The sequence below is a fragment of the Podarcis melisellensis genome (genome assembly GCF_964234715.1).
Source record: "Podarcis melisellensis genome assembly, chromosome: 6".
Classification (NCBI taxonomy): Eukaryota; Metazoa; Chordata; class Lepidosauria; order Squamata; family Lacertidae; genus Podarcis; species Podarcis melisellensis.
Window position 1 is genome coordinate 50,029,312 of NC_138538.1, and position 27,336 is coordinate 50,056,647.

The 27,336-nt window shown below is 42.4% G+C and overlaps 1 protein-coding gene and 1 long non-coding RNA gene across 3 annotated transcripts in view; both read right to left on the bottom strand.

The window, feature by feature from the left end:
- Nucleotides 1-25,918, bottom strand: part of LOC309371790 — a 30,769-nt gene extending 4,851 nt beyond the window's left edge. The window contains exons 1-2 of the long non-coding RNA XR_014169287.1: nucleotides 25,652-25,918; nucleotides 24,630-24,738 (exon numbers count right to left, since the gene is read on the bottom strand). This is a non-coding gene — a long non-coding RNA (uncharacterized lncRNA). The remainder of the gene's footprint in view (nucleotides 1-24,629; nucleotides 24,739-25,651) is intronic.
- ERI3 (ERI1 exoribonuclease family member 3) overlaps nucleotides 1-27,336 on the bottom strand; it is a 196,595-nt gene that overhangs the window by 70,738 nt on the left and 98,521 nt on the right. The window lies entirely within an intron of this gene.

The window sequence follows — 27,336 nt, forward strand, 5'->3', positions numbered from 1 at the left end:
CATCACAGGGTTTTGGGTAGTTAATTTATTGCCACGTATGTAGCCATTTATGCTGCTTTGTTACTCCTGCCTTAGCAAAACACAGGGGCTCCACAGGTAATTAATAGACAACACTGCTAATCCTATTGGGAGATGATTAGCAATTAAAACTCCTAATTAAGTCTATGCATAATTCACTGAAATTACATCCCTGTGTACACAATAGAGAGGTTTCCTTCGCCTTTGACAAATACGCACTGATATCTTTATTACTCATTCAAATCACTGTGGCCCAGGATCTGGTCTATTACCCACAAGGGAGACTGAACTTCTGGTTTTCTTCCTCTTCTGTTGAGCTGTACTTCATCCCTCCATCCCCTGCCATGCAGCAAGAAACTTCTCTTTTTTATTATTTGGATGGGGGGAGCTGTTCCACCATAATACCAGGAGGGAAAAGCAGCTCAGCTCTTTTTAAATAGGCACAGTGGTGCCCCCTCCTGGCTTTAACTTATATTTGGAAGGTGCCAGAAAGGAAAGTCGTGCAAGCAAGTTAGTGGAAGATACATTGGAAAATGTAATCTATAACAAAGGGGCAGAAAGCTTAGCCAAGAAGGCGAAATGGTAGAACTCTCTCAGCCTCATCCAAGAAGAAGCCAGCAAAATTAGGCTCCACATGCTAAGTACTGTGCAAAAGTTACCAAGAATTTGAGACTCAGAAGCACTTCACACATTACACTTTGCTTATATAGTTCTGCATACTTCTGTGCATAGAATATTACACACAAAATGTATACACTATAAAGAATACAAATGTCTATTTCACTGCATGTTTCCTTCATGCACGTTCTTCACAAATGATCATATATATGTTTTATAATAATACTTCTTCCTACACATAAAGGCAAATTGCCTCACTCTCTGTATGGCATGCACCCATACTTTGCTGGACTAATTGCATCATATGAAAAAAAGACGTGGTATCAATATGATGCATAGGAAATTGTGCTAATCTGAAATGGAAGTCTCATCTCTACATTGCATAGAATAATACAGTAATGAAGAGGTAAAATGGACTATCCCACTTTAAGCTGTAGATAGGGGAGCATTCAAAAATGTGATCTGTGTAAAAGTACCACCTCCCTGCAAGCCGAAAAGTAGCAAATCAGGAAAAGTAGTTTTCCCTGATGTGCTAGTTCCTTTAGTTAAATGAAGAGGTGCTTTTGTTCACATGGAAGAGCATTCAAAAACTGAATCTCCTAATTGTGGCTTGACATACTGCAAGTACCCTTTGCCACCTCAGGATTCTAACACCTTGTTCGGTTGCGTCCTACACACGTGTGTGCATATTCACACTTATGTAGCCTAAGAAACAAGCTCGTTAAATGACCCTGAACCTTAATGAACAGAAATTGTCACCTAAACAAAATCCAGGCTGACACCAGAGGGTGTCAAAGCCTGTTGATAGCAGCTCACTGAGGCTCCAGGTCAAGATTCCCCCCCCCCCCAGGTCCCATAACAGGAATTGCTGGGCGTTGGGCTTGGATCCTCATATAGATACAGCCCCACTTCACACTCTCTAGGTCTATCAGCTTATATGGAAGAGCCAGTCTTCTAAGGCTTACATCTGAGCCCCGAAGTCAGGATCAGGACCACAACTGGGCTTTTCTTTGCATCACATTCTGCTTTGCTCATCAAGGTCGTTGAGAACGGCAGGAATACCTGAGCAAACTTGTTAAAGAGGCAGCATGGAAGGTGGCCTGAGCACTGAAGGTCAAGTGTGCCCTTATGCATATTCACAGCTGCCTGCAGGATCGATTGGGTTTTAATTGTTTTTCCTGGGGTTTTGGAAGGAAGTGCCAGGGGCATTGATCAGCCCTTGACGAAGCCACTCACACTTGGGGCCTCACATAGGCTGTCACTTTGGTACAGGCAGACGGAAACGAAGGAGCTAAGAATGAGAGACAGAAAGCAAAACATGCCACTTGAGAAGGGGATGCTGCCCCAATCTGCGCCGAGTAGAAAAGAGGGAGGGGAGGCGGGAGCTGCGCGCGGAGATGTGTGACCAGTGAATTGTATTTGAAAATAAAGTTTTTAATTAAAATGGGCAATTCTGAGCCGCCTGCTGGCAGCGGCCAAGCAATCAGGAGACAGGAGCATGGCTGTTTAATATTTAAACACAACGTTTAATCTTTAAACAGGAAAGTTCTTCTTCTGACTGTTAAAGCCTCTATTAAAGCAGGATGGAAAGGGCTTCACAGCGGCTGCCACTGGGGCTTCCCAGACCATCTAAGGGGCAAGACAGATGAAAGGGGGAGATGTAAAAAGAAAGCGCTCTCTCCGGGTACACATCCCGTAACAGGAAATCCCATGTACTGTGAGTGGAGGAGAGACAGAGTCAAATAACCCAACTAACTATTCATCATCCAGGCTTCAGAAAAGGACTGGGGCAGGGAGGCACAGAAAGGAACAGGCACAACCCAGTACCTGTAGTTTGCTTAGTTTTACCCACAGCCATTAATAATGAAAGGAATTTCAGCTTTAGAGAAAAATAGATCTCACGATTTTACCGCAAATTTCAAAATATACTAGATTTCTATATATTTCCTGGAGCCCTATTTAAATTAATGCTACCAACCCACAGTGGTATCAGGAAAGGCTTAAAAACGCAAAAGGGAAAATAGTCTGGTCTGCCCTCCACTTGCACATGGGAGTGGAGAAGTGCAAGCACAACATGGGTCTCTCTTGATTCTATTTTTATTGTCATGTAAACACCTCCATTAATATTAGATTTTAACAGGACCTCTTTATTTTATGAACTCATTTTTCCATTGTACAATCCTATTAGGATGTAGCAGAGCCTCCAGGTTAGCTAAGGAGATATTTTCCTGGGTAAAATACTCTCTCCAAAGGACACTTGTGACTATTGTACATTTGCATTCCACAGTTCTTTCATTCCTTCTTCCAAAGTGTGAGGTTGTGCCCCCTGTCCAAAAATGGAGATGTTAGTTAATATGTTTGTGCACATGCCATCAGGAAAGTTCCTCTGCACAAATGGTAGGCATTGTCCAATATTTTCTCAACAGCTCTGGGAGGCAGCATAACCCCACCAAATGCAAACCAAGCCTTGCTATTAGTGAAAGCCCCATCATAGGGGCAGACACAGAGGAAAATTGAGGCACAGGAAGGATTCAGCACTCTACAAAATAAGTATCTGGGTTTGGCACCCAGCCCTTCATAAGACAGCCCAGATGCAAATACATTTCAAACTGAATCTTATGTCCAGTGTGCCTTTTGACTTGCCTAATGAACAGGCATTTCATTTTCAATAGAAAACCTTTATTCACACCCACAACTGTGCGTGCATGTTATCTGCATTCTCCCCAAATCTTGTATGATGTTGACAAGACTATTTACAAAAGACATATTTGCACATTTCAAGTATGCTTGCAATTTTCTTTACAAGTGACCTGTTAAGGATATAGTCTACCGTTCAAGCTATTTACAATATTTGGACAATTTGGACCCAATCCAGCAGTGGTGTTATCTGGGAGTGAGAGCTCAAATCTAACTTTCTGTGGTAAACTGGTAAAAAATGGGTGCAAGACAGACTAGGTGTCTTGACTCATGGAAATCATAGCCTTTTCACCACTCTTCCAAAAACAGCTTAGCATGTGACATGGTAATTCTAATCCATGTGACAGCAAAAAAAACAAAAAACAAAAACAACCACCAGGAGCCAGACTGATTTATCCAAAATAAAAGAGCCCAAGATGCAATCAACATCAAATTCTTATTACCATTTAGTTGTCTAGCCCTCCCCACAACTTTGCATCCTAGTACTACAGCTCCCTATCATCTCCATCACATTTCTAATCTGGACAGGGGGTCAATCCACTTTTTCTCTCCCTTTGCCTTCTATAATAAAGTGAATTGTTGAATTTATTCAATACTCAGTTCAATGAAAGGTACCCAAAAGCAGTATGTCCTCTGTCCTATTGCAAAGTAGGGCAAGCACTCTTCCAACCATCATCACACACGATACTTAGAGCACAGCATGACACAATCAAAGAGTTGGCTAATTAAAAGTGCATGTAAAGCAAACAGCTGCAGGAAATGAATAGCCCATATATGAAACAGAGAAAGGCAACTTCCACTTTCTTGGGAAATTGCTAGCCAATATGTTTTGGAAGAAAATTCCTTCAAATCAGTCATAAACAAAATGTATCTATGCAGTCTTCTTCTAAATAAGCTTAGAACTTCCAGTTGAGAAGAGGCCACATGGCAAACAACAGGACCTGCAAAGGGAAGCAAACTGGTTCCAAGGTCAGGTGCAGTAGCGGACTGCATGGTGGGACAATGGCACTCACCTGACCACCCAACAGCTGGGTTGCTGCTGCTTACTAGGAAGGAGAGAGGAGAGGCAAGGTAGTTAGAAGGTTAGGTCCAGTCGCGGACGACTCTGGGGTTGCAGCGCTCATCTCGCTCTATAGGCCGAGGGAGCCAGCGTTTGTCTGCAGACAGCTTCCAGGTCATGTGGCCAGCATGACTAAGCCACATGGTGGAAACACCAGCAGGAGTACTGTCTTGGCTCCTTGGTGCATTTGAATCACACCAACCTCCACTCTATCCTCCCAATAAACTGCAGCAACTCAGCTGTTGGGTGGTTAGGTAAGCGCCATGACCCTATCATGCCATCTGCTACTGTTTAGGTGGTAATTTTTTCTTGGGAAATGCAGACACATACAAGGGACTTTGAACACAGTCTCCAAGATCTTGCTCTGAACTAGAAACTGTATGCAAGTGTGATAATTGAGAAGAACAGCTGAACATAGTACAATGGAAAAAAACATGGAAGAAGTTCACTTTGCTGTGGTCTTAAATCTGAAAATGTATGGCTAGCACTGTGTTAGGGATATATTAGGTCACACCTCAATGGATGAGGATGGGCCAGGCTGGTCATCAGGCACTTGTTTAAACCTACAACCATATGACTTAGTGCTATGAAGTGGGAGCTTCATTACGAAGACAAAGGATATGACATGAGCATTTAGCTCATGCAAATGATTATGGAAAGGTCTGTAGATTTTCCTTACAACTAATCATCTTTGCTTAATGCCTCAAAAACAACCATTTAAGTAGTATCGTCAACACAATGGCACAGGTCTTTTATTTGACACGTGTATGTATATTTCTTGCCAACCTAGCAGTTATAAAGCACGTCAAAGTGCAAGTAGATAAATAGGTACTGCTCCGGCGGGAAGGTAAACGGCGTTTCCGTGCGCTGCTCTGGTTCGCCAGAAGCGGCTTAGTCATGCTGGCCACATGACCTGGAAGCTGTACGCCGGCTCCCTCGGCCAATAAAGCGAGATGAGCGCCGCAACCCCAGAGTCGGTTACGACTGGACCTAATGGTCAGGGGTCCCTTTACCTTTACCTATGTATATTTATTTATAAGATTTCTTACCTGCCTTTCAACATAAGGTCTTAGGAAAGGATACAACAATATAATACAGTAAACATTTATAAAAACAGATTGAACTATTACAAATATAAAACAAGTAAAACATTCTGAATGGAAGAGAACAGCATACATAAGAAATCAAGCAGTTAGAACACTTCAAAGATATGTGTACATTTTCACTAAAACTGTAATTACTTCATTCAATGCCCCTTATTCTAAATTTCTCACATCTTTCAAATACACTGATCCCAGGTTAGGACCCTTAAGGTTCTGCTCTTGTGAGAAACATTCCCTACTGCACAAACTGAAAAATCTGGTTGCAAACAAAGAAATGTCTTAAAAAGAATCAGCAGCTCAGAGGTTTGGTGTATGGGGCCCATCAATCCATTCTCCAATAGCTAAGAAGGCACTAAGTACATCCAAGTAAAAATTCCAATCATCAAGATTCCCATGTTCAGGTAACTCTGGGTCTGTATAATATAAGCCTTGCAACAAAGCCAGCTGAAAAGAAAATTATACAATGCCTTCTCTTCCCACTCTCTAGGAAGCTAGCAAACTTTGTACATAAACAGGATTTCTCACACAGCCTACCCATCTCAGTCAAAAAGGTATGTACAGCCTTCCATGCCCAGCTCTACATACACCAAGTATGTTCCTTTTTAAGCACTTTAAACAGAGGTGCTGCTACATTCACAACTATTCGAGTATTTTTAAATCACTTACAAAAGCAGGATTAAACTATCAGAAATTCCATTTAATAGGACAAATAAAGAAATAACAATAAACTCCATCAGACCCAGGAAGGCAGGTTTGATTTTAAAAAAAGGATCAGAAAAAAGGAAGAGAGGGATAAAAAAAAGGATAATGTGTGTTTACTCAAGCAAAGAAAAAAATATTTAAGTGATGTAGGAGAGAAGATTGCAGTAACTAGTGAAGAATAACATCGTCTGCTTTGCTGTCAAATCACACAAAAATTTCAGTAATAGATTCTCATTCTGACACTCAATTCAATTCGAAGGTGATCCTGCTTTATCCCAACACATCAAATATTAAACACTCGTATTAGCCAGGGTGCTGTCGCCTTCCCCGGCTTAGAGACACGGCATAGGAGGGGGAGGGAAAAAAGGGGGGGACCCTTCTTCCCTTCACTCACTATAATATTCTCAATGTTATCTAAACATGCCTTCATACACTAGGCTCCTTATCAATTCTATTTGGGGGAGGGAGGGGTACTTAAAATGGTATTAGTTGTGGGGAGCTGTATTATTCTGATTTCCAAAAGCTTTTCAATTTTGTGTGGAAAAAGCTTAAGAGGAAGCTGGGAAGGGAGGGGAAAAGGGGGGTGGGGAAAAGAGCTGGAGCAGGAGAGCGAGAGAAAGTCTAAGAAAGGGAAAAAGCAGCCAGCAGCTCTCGTTTGACGGATGCCTTTCAACAAGGGCAGTCTAGCTTGTCAAAGCCCAGGCTGGAGATGAATTGGCATATCTATTCAGCCTGCCTCTGGATGTCATGCAATACAGTTTCATATTCCAAGATAAGGCATGATAAGCAATTGCTGCCCTGACACCAGTTCCATCCACCCCTTGCCTTCCTGAGCACATGAGTGTGCACCACATCCCTCCGCTCATCTGCTAATAAGCGGCACTCTGCTATTTTCAAATGCCTAGGTAAAAAAGTACCTGGAAACATCCCAGAAACTCCCCAAACACACAGAAACCCACAGCAAAACACTATTAAAACAGTTAATGTTTAATTACTTTCCTTCCAATGTGCACTTCATGCTAAGCAGGCATGGGGCACGCATGCAAAGCACTCAGAGTGGTACAGACACAGAACAGCAGGAATACCCTTGGGTGGAAATGCCTGCTGATTCAAGGGACAGGATTTGAGCAGAATTAGACCTGCCAGATTCAGAGCATGACCCAGCAGAAGTGGAAGGTTCTGGGGAACAGACAGAGGAGGTGGTGGTGGGCAGAAACAAGAACACAGGCCAGCTAGAATCCCTAAAGCAGCTACTGTAAAGAGACAAAACGATGGCTGGGTCTTCCTCAGGTGGGGAAAGATACCAGCTGTCAATAGATATCAGAGCCTTTTCTTCTACGGCAAAACTAGACAAGATGGTGGGAGTTCCATGACTGTACCCTCCCATGCTTTGTTTTGTAAGCCTAAAAAGCATCCACGGGGAGGGGATTGGGGCCACAGCCCTTGAGGGAATGTTAAACTTCCCTCACACCATTCTAAATCCCCCTGAAGCTGCCATTTGCCCAAGTGGAAACACATAGGAGCCTGTACCAATTCCCCCACAGGGCACATATATCAATTGGGAGAATTTATATCCGGAAAGCAGCATGGGGTTAATCCACCCTCCCACCTGTACTGTGGTAATTGCCGCATTTTCCTGTCTATAAGACGCCACCATGTATAAGACGCCCCCTATTTTGGGGACTCTGATTTAAGAAAATGGGAGGGGGGAAAGATGTATCAGTGTATAAGACGCCCCCAAATTTTTGACATTATTTTTTAGGGGGGAAACCTAGTCTTATACACAGAAAAATATGGTAATTGGACTAATTCTGTTGCCGGAAGAGCTCTGATAAAAGAGAGAGACTGTGTCTCCCATCAGAGGATGACTGTTTCCACCTGCCATGCCATGCCCTGCTGAAATTACCCATTCTTATTGGTAAATATTATGTTCTCTTAATTTTCTTTTGATATCTTTTAAATTATTTGTTAATTGTTAGTGTTAGGATGTAGTGCTATATCTCTAAATATGTATTATGGTTATCGTACTACTGTATTTAGACTGTCTATTTTCAGTGAACCACTTTCAGCAGAAACATCTGCAAAAACATGGTATATAAATAAACTGATGGTGATTATTGGGGGAGGGGTGGAATCACCTGGTTGCTCTGATGGGGGGGGGGAGGCCTCAACATGAACAGGTGACTTTCCAAAGATGCATGAATGGAACCACATATATAGCCACTAAAGAGCATGGGGCTGCATGATGGCAATGCACCATTCAGAATTTAGAGATTTTTTTAAAATATTAAGCAGTATATTAATGCTTTAAAATAAATTAATAGATACAAATATGCCTCTCTCCTTCTACCTTCTAGGCTCAAAGAGCCAAGAGAAAGACAAAGAACTTCCCATGGCCAGCTTCCACAGCACAAGTCTATGTAACCTGTGCTCTGCAGTTGTATGTGGGACTGTCATTGTTCCTCTTCCAATCATATAACCTGCAGTTTTACAGCTGGAAGGCAGAGAGCTCAGAGTGTTACCTCCACAGCATAACCCTGCTTAAAAAAGAGGGACACTGGAGTGAGGTGGGACAAAAGGTGTAGAAAGAGATGGAGAACCACCCCATGCATCCTGAATTTACATGTCTTACTGCATTGGTGGATCCAGCATCCTCTGTCACTGGGCATACCTGTCCCAGAGTATTGGGGTAAAAAAAAATTCTCTAAAACATATTGACCCAACCTGTTAGACTAACACAGCCAGGGGCGTATGAAGTGGGGAGGGCGGAGGGGGCGGTCCGCACAGGGTGCCACTCTGGGGGTGACACAAGATGGCACCTAGTTCCCCCCATCTGTAGAGCGGCCAAGGGCACGCAAAGTCAGTATGGGATGCCGCGTGTGCCCCTTGCCATCCTGCCCGGGGTGCCAGAGAGGGTTCCTCCGCCACCGAATACAGCCACACTAGAAAGAAATGGAATCATCGGCAGCATCTATTTCATATGAAAGGCTGGGAAAGGGTACTATATAGAAAACGACAACTCACCACAGGTTGACTTGGTCATCCCTCAATATCCCCCTGTAGCATTCCTAGTATCAAGTACTTAAAAATTACGAGTCATTCCTTCAACCCACTAACCATGCATAAAGAGGCTAATGGATTAATTAAGATTCTAAAATGCTTAAAAAGTCTTTATCTCTCTCCTGAGTTCTGGAGGTATGTTTTAAAACTTTTCTTCATAGGGGGAGGTAGGGGATTGACTCCAGGGCTAAGACCCATTTTTGAAAAAGACCAACAACAATATGCTGTTTGGGATTTAACCAAAATAATGTTCAGCATTGTCTTTTATCTGTTTTAAAAATAAAAATAAAAAGTGCCTACCTGGAAAATGCCAATTTTAATGTATATGTCATTAATTCAATTACCATATGTGCTATTAAAGTAAACAATTGCAGTATCTCTGAACAGCATATACTTTTAACAGCCTACAATTAAAGTGCTACATTAAAATATTAAGAACCCTGTCGGCCTGAGGGTGTAAATAGGCTCCATGGAATATTCTAAAAGTGCATTAGCCTGAGTTACGAATTCTATTCACAAGATGGGCTGCTTAAAAAGGGACACCCTGTCAAGTAATTTAGGCACTACCATGATGATACATTGGATCAAAACACACTCCAAAGAGAATTTTCTCTAGGTCTATGGGTTCTCAACAGTTCATTGAATTTGAATCATTCCTTATTAAGAGTTAGCCGACAATCTGGACTAATGCACTGAGTCTAAGAACTGATTAAGGGCACTACAAAATATGTGAGTCTGGTTAGCGATCTAGAACACTGGTTACATTGCAATTTAATTGTTATTTGCAGAATCTAGCTTTCTACAACAAAATACAGTGGTACCTCGGGGTTACAGATACTGCTTCAGGTTACAGAGTCCACTAACCCAGAAATAGTACCTCGGGTTAAGAACTTTGCTTCAAGATGAGAACAGAAATTGTGTGGCGGCGGTGCAGCAGCAGCGACAGGCTCCATTAGCTAAAGTGGTACCTCAGGTTAAGAACAATTTCAGGGTAAGAACAGACCTCCAGAACGAATTAAGTTCTTAACCCAAGGTACTACTGTATTGTGCTTTTGTCTACATCAGAACAACACCTGCTTTCTTCTTCATCATCATAATCATTGTAAACACAAATTTAAAATCATTTATAACTGCAGAGAAACATGTTATAAGACATCACCACTTTTTGTTAAGAGTTCTTAAAGCACAACAGAATCTGGGCACACTTTCCCGTCCCTCCCTATTAATCCATGTGGCTACATGCATTTTCTTCTATTTTCTTTTATACCCTCCCCCTCCCCTGCACAAGATCTCTAGTTGCCAAAGAATTTCAAATTATGGAAAAAAACTGTAATCTGAAAAAGAAAAAATGGTGTCAGCTTTCTCGGCCTGGGTAGGATACCTTCTGGCCAATGTGCTTCTGTGGGTATATGTTTGGAGACATACATGTCAAATTCTCTCTTCTTCACATCATCATCTTCTTTAACCCAGGACTGAATAGATGACATCAGCCAAAAAACTGGAACTTTAGGGAGAAAGGTTCAGTATAGCCCAAATCCTGATGTGCTAGGTTACTACAGGCAGGGAGGTTTTTACATGGGAAAGCATTAAAAAGTGTTCCCCTATCTGTAGCCTGGTGGAATTCCAGACTCTACTACCTCATTCTGTGTAAAGTGCAGAATTGTTTTAAACTGAGCATGTACTGTGGCACAGGACCGAATGCCACTGAAATACCACCAGTAGTGCAGGGTCAACAATTCAACACCAAAGTTTTCACTATGATTTAGCAAGGCATATGAATATCAGTAGACGTATCACCTAAAACAGCATCTCATTCTGGCTGCAATTCACCTTGGTTCAAAAGAAGAATCCAATGCTTGTGTTGTTAAGACTGCAATATTATGTGCTAGCCTTTGATTTTGGTACTTCAGCATCCATGCCTCAGCTACTGTTGTGCACCCAAGGGATGGTCAGAAGGCACATAAGGCCACCAATGTGGTGAAGCTAAGCAAACCTTGTCTACATAGCTGACCATTTGGAAACCGTGTTAGTTTCCTTGAGTTTCTTGATGAAAAATAGGCAGGTTATAATTGTGAGGGAAAATAAAATACCCTGGCTAGCCCTAAGTACAGCAAGTTGTACCTCATTTACATATGCACACATATTTAATATTCAATATGTTTGTGTTATAAAGTTTTATAGTTAGTAGAAAAATCCAGGAACCTGGAATCTGTAGTATGTCCAGGGTTATAAACTAAACATGATTCCTTACATTGAGCACAAATTATAATTAACAGGGAGGTGAGGGGGCACAATGGCACATGCGTGCGTATGCACACACACACACACACACACACACACACACCTCATAATATAGACTAAGAAAGATTATTTGATACTAGTGGGTGCTGCTTGATATAAAAAAATGCATGAAAGAAACAAAGGACAGAGACCTGAGAAACCAAGCCCATGCTGTCAACAGTCACTAAACAAGAATACTTCCATGCCAATTGCTTTCATTCCACTGTTGCTGCAGTCATAGTCTGTAAAACAGAATAAACTCAAGTTCATGAAAGCTTACACCACAATCCATTAGTCTTAAAGGTGTCACAAGCCTCTTAAGCCACTTTTGCGTGTATTTAGTCAAATTATGGCTTAAATGTCACCACACTACTTTGGGTTAACGCTATGTCCAAGACTGGGTTCATGGTATGCCTTGCTCCAAACAAACAATGAGCTGTAGCCAAGGTTTGTTCCTGGCTTACGGTACGCAGTTCATTTGGAATGAGACATACCACAACCTGGGGTTCAGGCGCAATGCTAAGCCAAACCATGGCTTAGCTCTTAGAAGCAGCAGAGGAGTGAGGCAGGTACAATTTTCTCACTGTGGAGCAGCAGCACTGTAATTCCCTTACGTTTTCCAGGCCTGCCTCTGGTTTTGTTTCTCAAGAAGGAAACTGGTCAGCCGGAGATTGATCTCTTTCATTACATGCATGAAGGGAAGTCTGGTCCCCAAAATCTGTTACTCCTTAAAGGTGCCACAAGATTCTTTGTCCCCTTCACAATTTAAACCTGATACTTCCCTTCCCTCAGCATGCACACACATTTCCACTTAATCTGTGTTAAGACGGGGGTTACCATTTAAAACACTGAGCTCTCAAGCCAAGTTCTATTTTATACCACACACGCAGAGGCAAATACGTACACACACACACTTTCCAATTTCCATGCAAGAGGGAAGCAGGTGCCCACATTCCCGTAAGCACTCCCATCTCTCATTTCCCCCCCTGCCTCCGCCACCCTCCTTGGATCCTGCCCCATTAGTTTAGTGCCCAGCCATCTGCGACGTCTCCTGTAATGCTCTCCCCCCTGTGTATCAGGGAGCTTTTCCATTAGCGCCTTTAATATTCTGACACCTTAGCACAGGCTGCTATTACATTCAAACACGGATCGCCCTGTGAAATTACATTGCCAGGCTTGCTAAAATGGAATTGGGTATAATCAGGCTGCTCCATGCGCTGTCAGTCCCATCACAAATACAACGCAAAGCAGGCTTATGGATGGGCTTAGCAGCTGCTACAAGTGTATTTTTTTAATAGATGAAGTATCCCTTATTTAAAAGCATTTCCTTAAGAAGAAGGGGGAACGCACACATACACACGGTGGAAAGACAAATCAAAAGCTGCGTCACTGTGTTACCAATACCTCAGGTCTCTTAAAAAACTGTTATTTACTACGGGGCTATCTGTTTATCTATAACTATATCACATACACAGCGAGGAGGAGGGAGAGATAAAGGTAGTTAAACAGACAGCCAGTGAGATATGTGCCACCAGGAATTAATAGCTAAATAAAAAGCCCCATTATTTACTCCAAGGAGGAGGGAGTCTGGGGCGATCTCACAGGTGTCTTGCTCAGATGCTAACATACAATGTGGTGTTTCTTTACAAGAATCTGGTTTGTGAAGACCAGTGCATACTGCCTGCTAATAGTACTACTGCACATTTGCATGTGTCATCAGGGCACACATAAGTAGATTTACCAAAAACATCCCAGAATTGTTTATTCATGAAAAAGCATTCCATGTATTTCTGGAAGAAGCTTAGAGAAGGATAGCACTGTATCTTTGGGGTTATGGGAAGAATAAAGGATATTCAGATTGTGGGTGGCTAGGCAGAATATCAGCCTTAAGTACTGGATACAAGAGCCCAAGGTAGAGAATAACTTCCTGCAAATTCAACAGGTAAACTTCCACCATCGTAAAAACAATTAACTGGGAAATCACTAGTGCCTCAAGCATTTTGGTGATCATTTGTCCATGACTGCTAGTTAAATGTTAGAATTCATAGAATAACAGTTCTCTCGTTGTCAAGGACATTAAAATTAAACTAAAGCTATGGAAGACCAATGAGACCCAGCACAAATACATCATAGCGAATCCAGACAAGAGCCCATCGCCTAAGGCAGGAACACAGCCAATTGATGGCCATAGACATGATGTTGTCAGGCTCTTCCAACCCATTGCCACACTGGTTCTTGACTGCTCTACTAGGCCTGGAGTGCGAAAGAGGGAAATCCAAAGGGAAAGCGGCTTTGTTGCTTCTTCCATCATATGTGATCACTACTCCAAGAGCCCTATTAATAGCAAGGCTCACAGGAAAGGGAAGAATAGAGGCACCTCTGTCTATATGGAAGCTAGAATAGGAATCAAAGTTCCTTTGCTCTTGGATCATCTCTCCACTGTACACTAAATCTAGCAATTCTGTTACAGAAGTGTGAAAGGCTGGTTCTCCAAACATCTTTGTTGTGGAGGGTTCAGCCCCCAGAAGTTGGCCAGCCCAGTTTCAGATTCTAAGGTTGAAGGTATTCCTGGGACCATCTTTTCTAACTGGTATGCCTAAGATACCACAGTTACAGAACACTAAGTCCCACCTTATACATTGCTCTCTCTCCACACAAGTAAAGGGATGTTCCCAAGGTACAGTATTACCGTACTTGAAGGCACATGGGGCCACCACCTTGATGAAGCTAAGTCAGTCTATGTCTTGCACCTGGACAGAAGATCACCTGGGAACCACATGTATCCTTTTTTGGGTTCCATGATGGAAGAAAGGTGGCATATAAATTTAAGAAAATAAGTAAATGCATCAACAATCAGGTCAAGAAAATATTTCTTTCTGATCCACAATAGGAATAGGAAATTTGTGCCTCTCCCATAGGCTACTATACTACAACTCTTACCATTCCTGAATTGGCTTTGCTTGATAGAGATGACAGGAGTTTGAATTAAACTACATCTGGAGGGCCTTAAGTTCCCCATCCCTGGTCTACAAGCATGTGATTTACATACTGGGAAGTCAGAAATGTAAAACTGCCATTTATACATTATATAGCATATGCTCTGGTAGAAAAAGATAACATCTGAGGCTACCTAAGTCTCTGTTTGAATACACCAAGGGACATCAGCTGCATTACTCCCATTGCACACTGTTACCTTCAGGGTATTTTTCATACTGATCAGCCTCACCCAACCCACAAATATCCATTAGATTATTAATTAGATGTAGCTCCCATGCTAAAGAGTCAGGAACTGAAATCCCAAATTTTAAACGAACAAATAAATCCTCAAATGGCTCTTCAGGCAACCCTGAAAAATGAGAAGGCAGTGCAACAGGATTGAGCATCTAACAAAAAATGGTAGAAATGATCACAAAGACTGTGATTATTAGTAACAGAGACAAAACATGCTGAGAGGCAGCACAATTGCTATGCCAGGAAGTCATGCCTCACCAATCTATTACAGTGCATTGAGGATGGCAACAAATAGGTGATCCAGATAATAATGTGGCGCTTTCAAAAAGCTTTTGTCACATTTTTCCACCCAAGAAAAGGATGTCAGGTAATCGTGGATTAGAAACAAATTACTTTTCCTGTATCAGCCACAGGTTAACAACTAGGAAGGGAAGAAACATATGGTGAGTTTTATTTATGATTTATTGATTGCTTTTGTATCTCACCTTTTTCTCCAAGGAGCTCAAGGTGGCACACATGGTTCTCCTCCTCCTCATGTAAACCCCACAACAACCGCATGAAGTAGGTTAGGCTGATAAGCAATGAATGGCCTAAAATCACCCAATGAACATCATGGCTGAGTGGGGATTCAAACCCTGATCTCCCAGATCCTAGTTCAACACTCTAACGACTACACAACAATGGTTCAGTGGCCCCAGTGTGGTACCCTCCAGATGTTTTTGTACTATCACTTCCATAACCCATGACCATTAGCCATGCTGGAACTGATAGGAGCTGGAATCTAACATCTTTGGGAGAGTACCACACTGCTGATCCCTGCAGTGGAGTTCCCCCAGTGAACTAGTGGGACTACTTTCAACAGAAAAACACCACATTGGCTAAGATTTGAGGCCAATGCAAAATTATTCAGAGAGGGCAAAATCAATGATTAACAGTTTACAGTAGAATCATGAAAATCTGGGTAATAGGTTTTTGTGTGTGTGTTTTATAGACTAGTCACAAACAAGTGTCACTCATTACAACAAGCCATTAGAACAAATATGACAATTAATACGTGGTCACTTTGGGCATGAGGCTTGTGCTCTTTTGGGGTCACGAGTCCATTGCATCCCGCTGTCTGCACCAACAAAACAGAATGAAATAGACATCTAGGTACCAGGAGGACCCATTGAAGTAGACTTGCAAGATATCAAGAGATTGGTTCTGAGAGCTTGGGATGTTTTTCTCTGCAGGCCAGAGACTAAATCATGTGGTCTGTCAAAATTAGCTGGAAATTCTGGAATATTCATTAAGAGCCTTTCAGAGCTAGCAGCAACATATTCATGAAAGAAGGAAAGGGCAGAAAATAGAGGGAGCGGAAACAGGGGCAAAGAACCAAGTTCAATATGGATAATCAGAGCAGTGTTTCATGTCATTTCCTATCTAGTTTCCAGAGCACCTGAACTGATGTCACATGAAACAGATAGAAACTGAAGTAGCCTGAAGAGCGCATGCAACCTGTGCCGGTGACATTTACACTGGGCTACCTTGCTATGTGCTTTTCTGCAATTGTTGATTCAAGTCAAAATTTGGATACGTGTCCACGAGTAGTACTACATGAGGAAGCTAGAGACTGAATCAGAGCTGGAGCAGAAGATGAGCAAGGAAGCTGAACACTCAATGCGGAACAGTTGATAATAATAATAATAATAATAATAATAATAATAATAATAATAATAATAATAAATTTTATTTATACCCTGCCCTCCCCAGCCAAGACTGGGCTCAGGGAAGCTAACACCAAATATAAAAACAATTGATTGAAATACAGCTTAAAAACAAGATTAAAACACAACATTAAAACATTAAAATGCAGCCTCATTTCAGTGGAAATTCAATCAAAAACTCTTTTAGAGATGAAAACGTCAAGTCTTCACCAAGGTTAACTATCCAGACTGGTCCTACATGGGCCAGAAAAAAGCCAGGGAAGTCCCCAAATAAGAGTTCCAATGCAGAAGGAGAAAGGAAAAAAGAAAGAAGGGGATGGAATCAAATTGATTCCAAGCCAAAGGCCAGGCGGAACAACTCTGTCTTACAGGCCTTCGGAAAGAAATCAGATCCTGCAGGGCCCTGGTCTCATGAGACAGAGCATTCCACCAGGCTGGAGCCAGTGTTGAAAAGGCCCTGGCTCTGGTTGAAGCTAATCTGACTTCCTTAGGGCCCGGGACCTCTAGGGTGTTGCTATTTATGGACCTCTGTGGTCCATAAGGTCCTCTGTGGGGAGGAGAGGCGGTCCTATAGGGTCCTAGGCCATGAAGAGCTTTAAAAGTCAAAACCAGCAACTTAAATCTGACCCTGTATTCCACAGGGAGCCAGTGCAGCTGGAAAAGCACTGGGTGAATATGCTCCCATGGCAGAGACCCCGTGAGGAGCCTCGCTGCAGCATTCTGCACCTGCTGGAGTTTCTGGGACAGCTTCAAGGACAGCCCCGTGTAGAGCGAATTACAGTAGTCAAGCCTGGAGGTGACTGTCGCATGGATCACTGTGGTCAGGTCAGGGCGGGAAAGGTGGAAAAATGTCGCCTTGGCTGTTGCTGTAACCTGCGCCTCCAGGTTAACCCAGCAAAGGTTCAGAGAACACCATGAGGCTTACATTCTCACTACCAACACCTCCTTTAACTGGTCACCTTCTAGGTTATGATTCATAGTTGAGTCTTCTTCCTTCTTCTTCCTTCTCCCACATACAATCTTGCACTCAAACGAGTCCACTGGTGATGAAGCCTTCAGGAAGCCAGACACACATATACCAACTCTAGGATTCCTATTGGGTTCATGCCACCTTTATTTTTAAGGGCTGGGTGGCAAAGGGGAAGAATCAGGATAAAGACTAGACTGGGCTGTGTTCTGACAAAACATCCATGAGCTGAGGCACTTTCGGCTCCAGAGCCTCAGTTGTATTGGGGTTCTCCGTAGGGTCCTATACCTCTTCCTCAGAGGAGATCTTTCTGAGATCTGGGTGGAGTGGGATCCTGACCACAGGTGAGGTCAAGAGATGATAACATGCTGCAAGCATGGAGCAAGAAGATTACAATGCACAGAGGAAATTGAAGTGCTGCTAATTAAGGAAGCAGAATATATTTTTTCTAGTCTGGTATGGATACCAAAGTCCAAGAGACACACACCTTTGCCAGTTAAGAAAAGCAGCTATTTAAACACACACACACACACAGAGAGAGAGAGAGAGAGAGAGAGAGAGAGAGAGAGAGAGAGAGAGAGAGAGAGTAGGAGAGGGAGAGGGAGGGAGGGAGGGAGAGAGAAGGGGGGGATGCATCTTTTCACCATAGCAAGTCCAGGAGAGAGTCTAGGATAACCAGACAGGAACAGGCACATCAATCAGGCAAAAGCAAGGTAGAGTAAGACTAAGGAACACAAAAGAGCTAGCAAGAAGGTTCAAGGGATGGCAAGTAAGCTCTAAGGAGGAAGGTTGACCAGCAGCCTCTACCTTTTTCCTTTTAGTTGGTGTTGGCCTCTGGTAAATGTTACCAAGATCTGAGCAGCAGGAAGCTATTTCCAAGAATTTGGGAATTCAATATTTGATGCGAGTATAGAACATCCAGTAAAAGACAAAATTCAAACAATGAGGCATAAGAATATAAAACTGACAGACAGAATCAATGGTGTGTCATACAACACTAAGCAGGACCAGGAAAACAATTAGAGAGTGGCATGGGATAATGACAAAAGGTGCTAAAAATAAGGAGCCACTGTTGTGGTAGGTAGATGCTCATTATGTGCTTGCACAGATAATGTAGCATGAAAGACCGAGAAAGTAGCTTAAAGATGTAACAATATGTAAGGATTCAGAGCACTTGGAGAGCCTCCAATTCACAAGTGTGAACAGAGAGAGCAAAGGTGCATTAACGGAAGGCATTAAGAGGAAACAGGAGTGAGAGGAGACCAATGGCATGGCCTTGTCATGCCAAGTTCCAAACAGAATCCAGCACAGCTGGTAACAAGCTACGGACGTCTTCCCTGCAGCCTAGGGAAGCGGGCAAATGGGCCTGCGGCCAATCTGCTCCCTGTAACTAGAGCGAGCCAGTGTCTGTGTGTGTGCATTCATGTTCCGCTTGAGCTGAAGCTCGGTGTTAAATTCAATGCCTTGAGTATTGATTTCCTCGCACATGCAGAACTTTGTTAAAGGGTTTGTTGTGAACTGAGATCAAAGGGAGGTTAACTCACTTCTCATAAGTGATAAAACAGACCTCAAGAAAAATTCTGCCACCCGGTCAATCCTCAGAGGACAGCAAGCAAGAGCTGTTAGTTACTCTTGTGTTGCAATTGTAAGGCTGCAAGCCATGAAGCTTCTGAATAAAGCTGGGATAAAAAAGAGCCCAACTCCTCACAGTGCCCTATATATCATCATGTGGAAATTCCAAAACCATCCTCACCATTTCATCTCTAATGTCTCATTCCCAAAGTGAGAGGAAAGGAGTTCATCAACTTATATCTAGGAGCTAGCAAAGGAGATGCTTCTGTCCTTGTCAGTGGTGGCTTCTTAATGAAGGGTGTCTCTAATTATTGGAAATTTATATTAAGACCTGAATACATGTCTTGTATAGCCCCTAGTACTGGCCAAAGTCAACGTCATATTACTAGGATAAATGCATCAGTCCAACCGAGTAAGTTTGCTTGGCTTTGGTTTCCTTCTTAAATATCTTTAGACAAATGAACCACATTCTATTTCTATAATTTATATAATATCATTAGTGTACACAGCACTTTTATAGAGTTGCCTAATCTAAAACGTCAGTTGCCAACACCTTCGCATTATATAGGGCAGCTTGGATCTTTTAAACAATCCAAAGCAGGTTTTCAACTCTCTCTATCACAGCTCTGCAAAAGAAGCAGCCTTGCTGGGGCAGCAAAAATACATAATCTGATAGAACAGCACTCCAGCAGAGGAAATGGGGAGAACAAGTATCGTAAGTAATAAAAAGGTGGGAAATAATATTGTAGGGAGATGAGCAAAGTGGAGTGAGGAACCTTGCTGGTCTTTTTCTCTTTTATTTTTCAGCTAGGAAAGCACCCTCACGCAATAGTCACACGGTATGGAAGAAGAACCAAGTTCACCAAATGGCATGGCAGAACTGACCTATTGACATGGATACTGGTGGCTGCCAGAATGTCAACTGCCTCAAAATGGAAAACCTTAAGGGACTTGCAACTCTTGCTGTGGTATAAAAATATGTGGATTTTAGCACTAGCTGAAAAAAGAATGCATGAATTAAGTGTCGCTAAAGGCTTGGAAGATCCCAAAAAATTCTATGCTGTTTAGTGGGATTTTATCATATATACAGGGACGCGGGTGGCACTGTGGGTAAAACCTCAGCGCCTAGGACTTGCCGATCACATGGTCGGTGGTTCGAATCCCCGCGGCAGGGTGCGCTCCCATCGTTCGGTCCCAGAGCCTGCCAACCTAGCAGTTCGAAAGCACCCCCGGGTGCAAGTAGATAAATAGGGACCGCTTACCAGCGGGAAGGTAAACGGCGTTCCATGTGCTGCGCTGGCTCGCCAGATGCAGCTTGTCACGCTGGCCACGTGACCTGGAAGTGTCTGCGGACAGCGCTGGCTCCCGGCCTATAGAGTGAGATGAGTGTACAACCCTAGAGTCTGGCAAGACTGGCCCGTACAGGCAGGGGTACCTTTACCTTTACTATCATATATATATATGTGTGTGTGTGTGTGTGTGGAGAGGGAGAGAGAGAGAGAATGACAAATACAGACGTACAGGACTCCCTCCCAACAGTACAACATGAAATCTGGCTTTCCTAATGGTCTTAAGTATTCTAGAGATAGTGTCTGGTTTTTTGTATTTGTACTTCTATTATTTTTATTCCATTTCTTTGTTTGACTTACTTCAATAAAAAATATTTTAAAAACCAATCAAATCTTAAGCAATATTCAATAGGTGCTGGGAACACTTGTATGATCACATTTGATACAGGAATTGCAATAGAAAGATTTGCTTTAGTTTAAGAGTAGTGGGAGCCTTATTTTCATGTGTACAAAAATGAAATTCTAATACTGAAAAGAGTGAGGGAAGCCTGGATCCCACACTACAAATGGGTAACAATTGCATCTTTATTGCACACAATATGTATGTGCACTCAAACCTGAGCCCTGCAGGTTTAAAATCTCAATTGCCCCACCTTGTGTTACCATCTAGCTTCTGCCTGGATACTTTATCTGAATCAAATGCCGGCAGTGTTTATAGAGCAATTGCTGTGTGTTCTCCACTTGCACAGTGATGAAGATTTCACTTAAACTCTCAACATCTGCACATTTCAAGTAAATTAGGCCATTCGCTATAAAAGAACACAATGACAGTAATGGAATAATAACAGCATTAATAAAACACAACAATCCTTGGATGAGGAGCAGATGCATTCACAAGCTTCAGAGACAGAGGGAGGGAGGGAGGGAGGGAGAAAATGAGGCTGCTTAGAAAGTCATACAATGCATATTCAGGTCGGGGGGGGGGGGCGACCAACAACGAAGACAGGGTCAGGAGAAAAGTATATTTTACCCTTACAATAAAGTCTTCCTGAATCCAGAAAGTTCTAATCTCATCAGAGGAAAGGGTTTCCTTGGAAAAACATGTTTGTAATGGGCATCCAAGGAGCACGAACACAAACACATGAACACACACACACACACACACACACACAGGGGGGGGAGGGGGGACCTGCAGCCCTGGAATCACATGCAGCCCTTAGCCTAACTTTAAAAGCCCTTTTCAAGCAATCAGTTTGAACCTCTGGCAAGAGCAGTTGCCAGACAAGGAAGACAAGCAGCAAGGAGAGAGACAGAGATCAAAAGGGTGGCAGCAAGTGAATGTTAAGGGGTGGCCCTGCCCGTAATCACTACTAGTTTCTGACTTCATACCACCATGTGGCTCTTGAAATATCACCTGTGAGGCCATGTGGCCACCAATAGCAAAAAAACCCCCAACACAACCACCATTGTCCTCTCCTTATCTACATTTAAGTACTCTAAATTCTACTGTTGGGAAGCCTTGTGAGCCAAACAAAATATACAAAAGGGCAATCTGCAATAATCTACAGGCGGTAATAAAGTTCACTAGCTGGCAAGGGTTCTTGAACTGCACTGGGCAAACAAGTAAATGCCGAAAAGGTTTATTTAGGGGGGAAATAGAATACAAAATGAGGTGCACACCACACAAAAATTGCATGGAAACTGAGTTCGAATACCAACTCAGAGATAGAAAACATTATGTCAAGACAAAATTCTGAGTTAGCAGAGCTAAAATAGAGTGAGTAATCAATTGACAGGTAAATATTTCCACCATCAGAGAGCAAAGTTAGTCTCCCCTTCATAGCAATGGCTTAGGAAAATTAAAAATAAATATCCTCCAAAATGCTGTTTCCCAAGGAATAGATTCATACCTTTTATCAGAGGCGAAAGCCCAGTCTCAGTTGTAACTAATGACCAGTGAGCCAGATGAGACCCAAACTGGAAAAGGTGACTCACATATTAAAACCCGATTCTCAATGTGGATGGTGATGTGGGCGTGTGGGTTGGGACTGGCAAGTAGGTAGGAGGCCAGGTACAGTAGCTTCTTCAAAGCTCCCAGATGCTTCACTTGAATCATAGCCTCAATCTGCCACCTCCTCCTTACCAATGCCAATCAATATCCCACAATTTGAATGTCTCCTCCTTCTTTGTTCCACTATGCCACATTTTGCAATTAGGTTGCAATATCTGACCTGTTGGTTTTTTCCGTGGAATGTTCCCCAAAATGACAGACAAGCCTAATTTGCCCAGTTCATTCAGTTAATTTGCTAAATTTGGGTTTGGCATTCCAATGAAGGTCTGTACCCAATTTCCAGCAGCTTCAACAAGTTACACAATGTTGCATTCTGATCTCTATATTTGAAGTGGTCTCACATGTTCACTTCGTCAACTACTACTTGGCAAAGAAAGTGATTAAGGTTGTGATTTGCAGTTTATTTAAAGGAGTGGACCCATGGAGGTTCGGTTATTTTAAATACCCACAGCTACCACTCTTCTCAGAAGTGAAAGGCTGAAACGTGCTTACTTTTATTCCCTTTTGTTTTATCAATGTGCTCCTTTAACTTTTATGTTCTGAATCATTCTGAAATTGCCTTTGGGTTGAACAATAACATGAAGGACATTTTGCCAGCTTCTTTGTGAATTATGAGCATGCCAAAAAACATCCCTCCAATTTGTGAACAGAGGAAATAATTGTCTCCCCCTTATCTGCCCCATCCTCTCACATAATAAAGCAGCAAAAATAAAACACGTAGAATTCTAACACTCAACATGAAGCTGTAATCATTAAACAAACATTGAAATACATGATAATTCATCCCAGCCAGAAAATGGACCTATCATGCATGCAGGGGTATCCTAGTCCTGTTTTTTTCCTGCCAAGTTATCTAGTCTGGCTCAGTATTTCAGCCAATATTACCTGTGGCAGTTTGCATTGCTCTAAGGGCAATTTTTGCAAGGGTGGGGGACACAATATTTCACCTGTTTAGTTGCAGCTCACCTAAATGCACAAGCTGAGCGCACTATCTCTACTCATAATTTCTTAACAGAGCTAAGAGAAATGGGGGAAATGAAAGAGACCAAAGAACCGGTTGCCCAGGACACAAACAAGGTTGCAAAAATCTTTGTTGACACTACAATTTCTTCTTCCTCTGCTGATTTTTAGCCATCTCTGCTTCTCCCCTGAGGTGCCTCAGGTGATTGAATGAAATACAACCCTCAGCTCCAATAAGCGTATTTCAATTACATCTGTCAACACATAACGACGTAATGATATATCATGTGATATTAAATCCATGGTAATCATATCAGTGATTTTTTTATAGTGTGCTAATCATGTTATTACATCTCAATAATTAACAACAGAAGATCTGGAAATCTCCATTACTGTGCTCATTATGTCTTCTGCTGCATACAAAAAGCCCATAGGATGCCAGGAGGGCAGAGACTGGACATCTTAGGCTCATGAGGCAACTGTCAGGCACTGAATGGGAAGAGCAAGAACATACCAAGTATAAGATGATGGTGATTATTTTTTGCCTCTTGTGTCTTCTAGAATGAAGACAGACAAGTCAGTGATGAGGGAGAAAAGAGATGAGCAGCAGTGCTACCACTGTGTGTTTCAGTCTGAAATCATCGTTAGTGGCTATCATGATTAAATCTTAGGTTTAGTAAGGAAGAAGCACAGCAGATAGTGACCCTCTGTGTCCCCAACCAGTACAGATCTGCTCAGCAGCCGGTATTCTCCTCCCTTACCTACCTATGGTAAAACTAAAGATCAACCCGATTGGACTTTTATGTGACTAAAAGGGTGGGGAACGCAAGTGTCAAAATTAATTCAGATTATAGCATATCATACCCTCCAGAAGAGGGCTACCTACTGCCTTCCTCCAATGATTTTGTTGGAACTCGTCCTTAAACCGTGGATCAGTGCTTTATTTACATGGGAACTGTTTGCTCAGTGGGCCAATTGATCCATTCTGCAAGCAGGAAATCATAGTCTTGGAGAGCAAGCTGAGTGCCCAGGCTGCACACTCCTAAAGTCAAGATGGCTGTAAGATGTACAGAGAGAGATACAGGGATTATGTGGTTCCAAATCCAAACTGGGGAGAATGGTGTTTTTGGGAGGTATATTCCAAGCTTGCCTGGAAGAGGGCAAAGTATTCAAAAGTTACCTGAGGGAGAGAAGGCTACTCTCTGGCTGCAATAGAGCTTTTACACTTATCCCATTTGCAGCCTGATCAATCTAGCAGTTTCCACTCATGAGCTGATCTGAGAGAGCCTCATTACCTGCCTTAAAGTTGCAGCCATGCACTTAGCTCTTAAAGATGGGATTTCAGGAATATCTGACTGATCATTTCTCTTCTCATTTATTTCTGCTGCCCTGAACCAATTCAACCTGTAAAGTCGAAAGAGGAAGAATAAGTTGGAACATATTTGCAGAGCTCCTGCCACACTCTGCTCCTGACTTCCTGCATCCTTTTGCAAATCACCCCTACTGGATGCCATGCAAGTGGGGAGCTATGCCTACAACTCAATTGTGTCAAATGGGAACAAGGAGTAGAAGATGCCCCACTCCATTGCTGGCGAAGGGAACAGAACACTATCAGGGAAGCCCATTGAGTCGCAATACCTGAGAATCTCTCCCAAGAAGTATGAAGCTTGTCACACTGACAAGACTACTCTTGCCTCAGTGAGATAGAAACTGCTAGCCTTCTGTCTGGAAGCAGGGAAAAGCAGTGTCTCTCCACCATGGGAGGCTACAAACCAAATTTAAATAAAATAAAAAACAAGTTTTGTTTCTCAGGAACAGAATTATGGGCCAGATTTTGGACTGTATAGTATGGTCATACCCAGTGCTTTTTTTCCTAAAAAATGTTTAGGGGTACTCTCATTTTGACTAAAGAAAATCACCGTTTTATAGTTCAAATTGGGAAAAATTAATGGACAAAAGAACAAAGATTCCCAAAATGTTTAGGGGTACGCGTACCCCCAGGAAAAAAGGCATTGGTCATACCATTGGTCTTAACATAGCTGTACATTCAGTGTGCGAATCCAGGAAGCTGCTTTATCCTGAGGTCCGATCTAAGGCCAACCCTAGTTAGTGACCAATGTGGTACAACCCTCTTTTGGACCTAAATCACTTCAGCTTTGATACAATAAGTTTCTTGTTTGAAGACCCGCATATATACACATCCAATACAAAGAGAACATCCCTTGTAAAAATCCTTCTCTCTGAGATTGTCAGACAAGACAATTAGCCATCTCTGAGGTGGAACCATTTTTGTGTAATGTGCACACAGGCAACTCACCATGCGAAAACCATGTGACAAGGGGCCTATGAAAGCCTTGCACTGTGTCAATCACAGTACATTTCATCTCATCTCATCAGCAGTTCCTGGCATTAGGAGAACAGAACCTGTAGATTACAAGTCAACAAGCACAGTATCTCAGTCAACACTACAAGGATCCACTTTACCAACCGTTATTAGCACCACCTTGACATTGCCTGTGAAAAGGGTTCAGTGACAGGAACAGACTCTGTTAGGGGACAGTCCACAGGAGCAGCTTCCCCTGTATATGGGGGACTATGGCCTATCCTCGGAATGCAGCAAGAGTGGAATACATCGTGAGTCAGGGTAGACATTAATATAGCCATAGCTATTTCTGTGACCACAGCAGCACTTTAGAAGAACTGGTTGCCCTTGTGTAACAATCCAATTTCACAGAAACATTTCTCTTTGCAATCATGATTGAAGAGAACCTGCATCTGTACATAAGGGAGAAACAGCAACAGTAAGTAAAGAAGAACAACGCAATCAGGAAATGCTTCCTTACTTTGTACTTTCAGTTAAAGCAGGCAAAAGGGAGACCATTCTGCTTACCCATACAAATCTTTTACATACAAGAAGTGCTGGAAAAAATATTCAAGTCGCATATGTCAATCCACCTCCATACTTTTTTTCTTGGTCCCTGCCCTCTTTGCTTTTATTGAATGTCATCTGATGAAGAGTTGGAGGGCTCAAACATGTGCACACTGTTTTGTAAGATATTCAGGTTGTCGTAACAAAGGTATTGCTCTAATAAAGATTTTGAATTTTCTCCTATAGGCCAAAGCAGCTACCTTGCCTGTGGCACCTGCAACAGTGTCAGTTTCACAGATTGAATCCATCGATAGTCTAAAGAAATCCCACATGTAAACTGTTTTCAAGGTGTTAAAAACTTTATAAACTATGAAATAACTTTGAGGGAACACTTCCCACACTCCATCTCTTAAGACTCCAACCAGATGCAAATATGGATAACTTGGTTAACAATCTTGTTTTCTTCTTCTTTCCCCAACTCTCCCAAACTGAGTACCTTAGCATCTAACCGAGGACTGGAAAAACTATGGCATTCCTGATATCATTGAACTACAGCTCCCATCATTCCTAACCACTGGCCATGCTGGCGGATGCTGATGAGAGCTGGAGTCCAGCATCTGGAGGGCCATACGTTCTCTGCTCTTAATCTAGCCTAATGAAGGTTTCTGAAGAACTACAAAACATTGGCTGACCTACAAAACCTATTGACCTAATGTGTATTTTGGAATTTATTTCTAGGTACAATTTGATGTGGACACCACACTTGCTACACTGCTAGAGCTTTTATTTAATTTTCAGTAAACGTTTGCCTCCTTGAAGTACAATCTTTTTAATAGTGGGCATGCCTCATTAACTCTGCCTTGAGAACCAGAAGCAGCAAATGCAGGATGGTGTGGTACTACTGGGGAGGGGAATGTCCATTATTTTGCTGTTAAAGGGAGACTTTCAGAGAAGATCCTGCAAGAAACCATTTTGTTTTCCCTAAGTTTGAAATCACTCATATCAACCCAATTCCACTCTACTCCACATGTGACAAACTAACAAGAATGAAGTTGGTCAAGACTTGGAAACAACTTATATAAAGCTGAAACTCCTGTCCATCAATGTTTGACCCGACCTAAATGGAATTCAGA